The following is a 6359-nucleotide window of genomic DNA, read 5'->3' on the forward strand; positions in this document are numbered from 1 at the left end:
ATTAGCACGCTTATTCCTAATTTCTGAGCCTCTTGAAGCTGAAAACTTCACCACAGGTATTTAGCGCTCCGCTAAGTCCCACTTTCATCTCTAGGTGGTCCTTCGCTAAGAAAGACAGGAGCAGAGGCATAACTGCTTTCCAGGCAAGTCTCACGTAGGCTTTTGTTACTTTGAAGGGTTAAAAAATGTGCTCATGCATTGACACTAGCGCCTACCGGGTTGAGTCTTCCCACTGGCGAGGTTCTGTGCCGGTTACATGTTCTCCGTCTTTTTCCCAGCAGGTAGATCTAAGCGGTACTAATAGCAGACCTAATTCCACTGAGTTCTGATGCATCAGAAGTAGCGTAACTCTTCCAAAACCTAGTTTAAGGATTACTTTTTGCTGTTCCTCCAGGGGTTTTCGCCCTGGACTCATGAGGAGTCTGAGATTCTAAGAGGTGGAATACTTCTTCCCTCAAAGCATGACAGAGGAATGGGGAAGGCCTGGGGAATGTTTTAAGGGTGGTAAGCCATAACTCCCACCCACGCGTTCATAAAAGTCTTAATATTCAATCCAAACTGTATGGGTAGAAGCCTCACCGTAGCCACTGGCATCTGGATGTTTGGGTAGAAGCGTCACCCCAGCCACTGGCATCCATATATCCAAAGAACCTGGAATGTTCTGGTGGAAGTTCCATACCAAGCTCCTTCTTCTCGACATTTCCTCAGTCCAGACAGCCAGCCAACCGATGACCCCTCCCCAGAGATGCAAAAGACCACCCCCACAGGGTATTTAAATAGCACCCCAGAGAACAAATACATTGTTTTCCAGTCTTCCTTCCGAGGAGCTGGGAAGTCATCAGGGAGCATTGGTATCCATTAAACCTGGGCTTTTTCTAATTCGGTTTGATTTGGTCTGATCTGAATTATTGCCTCGGTGGAGAGGCTTATGGGGTGCAGAAACTTTTCACAGACCTTGGACAGCCTAGATAGCACTCCCATCACAGTATGCTAAACTAAAGAAACCACATAAAAATAATCTCAAAAAATACTAAATTCAATCTCTCTCTCTCTCTCTCTCTCTCTCTCTCTCTCTCTCTCTCTCTCTCTCTCACACACACACACACACACACACACACACACACACACACAGCATGAGGAGAAATGCTTTTACACCTAAAACTCAGGGATAACTTCTGATTATCAGTCTAAAAGGGTGCTGTTTCCTTAGAAACAGAATTGCTGGTTTTGAACATTGTTGAGACTTTTAAACCAAATCATTAATTTAACCCCCAGATTCTTTGTCCACTCCCAGTAATGATACAGGAACGTGCTTTTAATACACAGAAAATACCATGCTTGTCTATGACTGTGCAAATTCGTTGTTGTATAATACTTGTAAATATTAATTTTCGTTCCATTTTGTTGACGATAAGTGACAGAGAATCTGGCCATTCTGTTAGAACTTCCATTCAGTCCTTCCGCTCTCATTTCAACTGAATCCTGGTGCTTTCTTCATGCGTGTGCCCTTTATAAACTAAGTATGTTAATCCTTATAACATTTTAACAAGCATTTTTCTTTTTTTAAAATATTTATTTATTATGTATACACTATTCTGTCTGTGTGTATGTCTGCAGGCCAGAAGAGGGCACCAGACCTCATTACAGATGGTTGTGAGCCACCATGTGGTTGCTGGGAATTGAACTCAGGACCTTTGGAAGAGCAGGCAATGCTCTTAACCACTGAGCCATCTCTCCAGCCCCCGCATTTTTCTTTAACTTTGGGAAAATAAAACCCAGTCATTAAACAACCTGAAATCAAGACTTAGGACAACATTGCTCATTTCATAAGGTATTATATTTTTATATAATTTGCTTCTCAATTCTCTTTGGTTGGCAAGACTCTGTGTTCCAGAAGAAGAAGAAGAAGAAGAAGAAGAAGAAGAAGAAGAAGAAGAAGAAGAAGAAGAAGAAGAAGAAGAAGAAGAAGAAGAAGAAGAAGAACAACAACAACAACAACAACAACAACAACAACAACAACAACAACTGTGGCCAGTGGTGGCACACGTCTTTAATTCCAGCACTTGGGAGGCAGGCATAGGTGGATCTCTGTGAGTACAAGGTCAGCCTGGTCTACAGAACTAGTTCTAGGACAGATAAGGCTGTTACACAGAGAAACCCTTGAGAAAACCAAAGACACTTATAAATAAGCACAGGATGCCGAGAGTTCTGTATTCATGGAAACGACCACTGGGACTAGTGTGTTATTTCACAATGTTCTGCATACTCCAAGATCTTCAAGATTTCATCAAACGCTCTACAGAATATAGATTATGTAGTCGAGTAACTTATAAAGGATGCTTATTTGGGTATTCTAAATATATACTAGCATATCAAAATCTTATATAACCATTTTCACATACTCTTGAAATATTTACTTGTCACTGGCATTTTTCTGATTGGTTTTGCATACAAAATTCTTTTTTAAAAGAGGAAATATTGTTGCTTTCAGCGTGGCTTGAATTTTATTAAGTGCTGGTTTCAGCAACCACAACTTTCTTTTAACACGTCATATAAAATATTTTTCCAATCTTTAAGTCAAATATCAAGCTGGCTGGCTGGAATGGCCAAATCTGGAGAATTCTTCTTTCTCTCCCTTTGGAATACCAGACCACACACTACAACATCTATCACTGCAATAACATCTCAGTGGTAATAAAACCATTATTATCTTTAAAAGTATTTTCAGCACATGAGGATGTAATTCTAAGACAATTTTAAAATGAATTTAAGATTCTTACGTATTGTCTAACCAAACTGGAGTACCCATTCCATGAGCTACCATTGATTAAGTTTTATCACATCAAAGTTCCTTGCACCCATTATGTCATTTAATACCCCAACCTCCTAGGTATGGAGTTATTGATATTAGTAGGATTCAGATCCCCTAATTTATAAAAGCTCATAAGACACCTAAAAGAATAAATTAATGTCTCATACAAGAGTTATTATCTTTCTTAGATTACTCCATACTACTTCCTATTCTGAACAATTTCAATATGAAGAATACTTAGGTTATTATTTTCCTAATTACACTTAGAGCACTAAGTAATGGAGTAAAGTAGCCTTGTATTCCTCCTATGTTTATTCCGAGGATACCCTCTGTGCTACACATAAAATCCCTTCTTCCAATGTATGCTGTGCCTAAAGAGCAAGCAAATGAAAGGGAGACAAAACAATAGGAAAATCCAGAATATCCATTTGTTGTAAACAATGTTCTTCACTTTATCTACATTGACTCTGACTTAATATGAGGAACTGTGTTCTTACTTCTATAACTTCTTATCCTTAACTCTATATCCAGTTTCTCTAGTTCCTGGCTATCTGGGCAGTGTAGAACAAAGGTTCCCTCTCGTGGCATGAGACTCAAACCAGTGACCACTCCCACAGGTTCTGCACCACCATTGCCCTAGCACAACTCGCAGGCAGGATAGATTGTTGGTCAGTGTTTGTAACAGTGTTGGTGTTTGCAGTTCTCTTTTGGTAGCCTACAAATTACTTTCTCACAGCAAAGAGACTAAAACTTAGGAGCAATGGCTCCATGCAAAGCACAAGTTTCACCTCTCCACATTTAGTGAGCTGTGGGAACGTTGTCCTCAGCAATGGGGCTAAACTGTCACTTTGCAGAGAGCAACCTTCTATTCTAACATCAGCTTGGGGAATTTTGAGATCTCCATTGGACCCACTTGGCCTACAACTCAATTGAAAGCAACTGGAAGCCATGTCTGGCTATAAGAGATGGCCAATTGAAACTCCATATCCCCAGTTACTAAAAGTCTTCGTAAGATCACCCTCATTGATTCCAGGAAGTTTCCGTGGCACTAGGTTTTCATGCTGCACTCCCAATGCCTCCCAATTCCAGCCATCGCTCCCTACATTGTCTCCCTCCATCTAACCCCCTCCTACCTGACCCCTTCTGCTCCTATCACCCCCACATCCCAGTCTACCCACAAATCTTATTGTATTTCCCCTTCCCATGGAGATCCATACATCATCCCTAGACACCTGCTCTTTACTTAACCTCTTTGGGTCCAAGGGTTGTAGCTTGGTTATTATTTGCTTAATAGGTAATATCCACTTATAAGTGAATACACACTATATTTGTCTCTTTTGGGCTGGGTTACTTCACTCAGTTTCATTCATTTACCTGCAAAATTTCATGAGGTCATTGTTTTTAACAGCTGAGTAATACTCCATAGTGTAAATGTAGCACATTTTGTTATCTCTTCTGTTGAGGGACATCTAGGCTGTTTCCTGATGAGCCTGAGGGATTGGGTCTGGGTGAACAGAGAGTGGAGCCTCTTCATGGACAGTCTGCCTGGTTTTTCTATTTTATTTCTTTTCTTTATTTGTTTTCTGTTGTTTGTTTGTTTGTTTGTTTGCTTTTTCAAGTTTGGGCTTCTCTGTGTAACAGTCCTGGCTGTCCTGGAACTCACTTTGTAAATCCAGGTTGACCTCAAACAACTCACTGAGATCCATCTGCCTCTGCCTCCCAAGTGCTGGGATTAAAGGTATGTGCCCTTGTAGCGCCTACGTTATGGGACCTGGCAAGGGGCTGGAGATTAAGAAACACAAGAGACTTGGGTCATTTGTGAAAAGGGAATGCAGAATACCATTTATTCAAGCTTAGAGAAAGCCTTGTATACCTAAATTCTGCACAATAGAAATCCCCCAGACAGGTGGGAAATTACCAGGCTCAAGATAGAGCAAACAACTCCCCTGTAGCCACCAGGGTGGGCCGAGGGAGCACAGGAACAAACAAGATGTTTTGCCAGAAACTACAATAAGATGTTTTGTTATCCTCAATATGGACCCTGGGAGGAGGAGGAGATCTGTGGGCCCTACATGCCACCACTGCCTGACTTATTTTCTTGATCAGAATAAAAGGACAGGTATTGATTAATTGATTGATTTACTTATTATTATTTTAGTTCTTACTAATAAAACTGGTTTTTCTATTGTGTCTAATTTAGACAACTTCAGACTTATGCTCGGTAAAAACAAAAGGAGGTGCTGAGATTAAGGGTTTTGGCACATTTGTACTGAGGTTATTGCTCCAGTCTCCTGTTGCTCATGTGCTGGCATTTTCCTATGATATCCATCTTCTGGGAAGATCTTCTATGGAAAGCTACATGTGAGCAGGGAGGGGGTCAACTTGGAGCAGACAGCAACCTTCAATCCTGTCCTTTATTCCAACTTGTAAAGGCAAATACTCAGGCATATCCTCAGCTTGTTGGCCACTTGTAAATATTAGCTTTATTACCAAAGTATGGGTACAGCATCACAGACAATTCTCTTCATGGTTGCGGTACTGGGAGCCAGTGATTGGATCTATGTCCTAGGAGGTGATTGGATTTGTCCACATCAATCAATGCTGATTGACTTTAAATAAAACTTTTTAAAAAATTCAATGTGCTATACCTGGAATCAAAAATTAGTTCATTCATTAGATGAAATGTTCTTCCTTTTCACAGATTAACTCTGAGTCACCAATTATATATCAGTGTTGTATTCGGGAAAGAAACGAAAGAAAATCCCCTTGGAGTCATTTAAACATCACAAGTCCAGATCTGAATTCTCTCTTTCATGCTGCCCGTATCTTCCTTTCTCTGTCTCTTGTGTGAGCCTGCTTTGTGAATCTGCCCCTGTGTTTGTGTGTGTCTCTGTGAGTTTATCTGTGAGCTGTAGATATCTCCATAACACAGAGCTCTGCTTTCCTTTTTATTGAAGAGCACAGAAAGCATCACTTGGGAAGGAATGGGATATTTGACAATATTTGACCAAAAGCAACTTGAGGATAAAAGGGTTTATTTGCCTTACACATCCTGATCATATTACATCACTGAGGTAAATCAGGGTAGGACTGCAAGACAGGATCCTGGAGACAGGAGCGGAAGTAGAGACACAGAAGTATGCTGTTTACTGGATTGCTTTCACTGGCTTGCTGATCCTATTTTATAAACACACACACACACACACACAGACAGACAGACAGATATATATATATATATATATATATATATATATATATATATATATACTTATAAAATTCAAGACCACCTCCCCAAAGAATGACACTGCCCACAGTGGGCTGGGCCCTCTCATATCACTCATTAATCAAGAAGATGTGCCACCAGGTTTGCCTACAGTCTGATCTAACAACATTTAGGTGACACTAGCTTTTGTCAATTTGACAAACTAACCATCACAGTTGACATTTTTGTCAACTTACCCACATGCCATTATTTTTTAAATGAAATTCAACTTCTTTAATTTTTTTAAGATTTATTTATTTATTATGTACACAATGTTCCTCCTGC

This window comes from Microtus pennsylvanicus, chromosome 9 (assembly GCF_037038515.1).
Source record: "Microtus pennsylvanicus isolate mMicPen1 chromosome 9, mMicPen1.hap1, whole genome shotgun sequence".
Classification (NCBI taxonomy): domain Eukaryota; kingdom Metazoa; phylum Chordata; class Mammalia; order Rodentia; family Cricetidae; genus Microtus; species Microtus pennsylvanicus.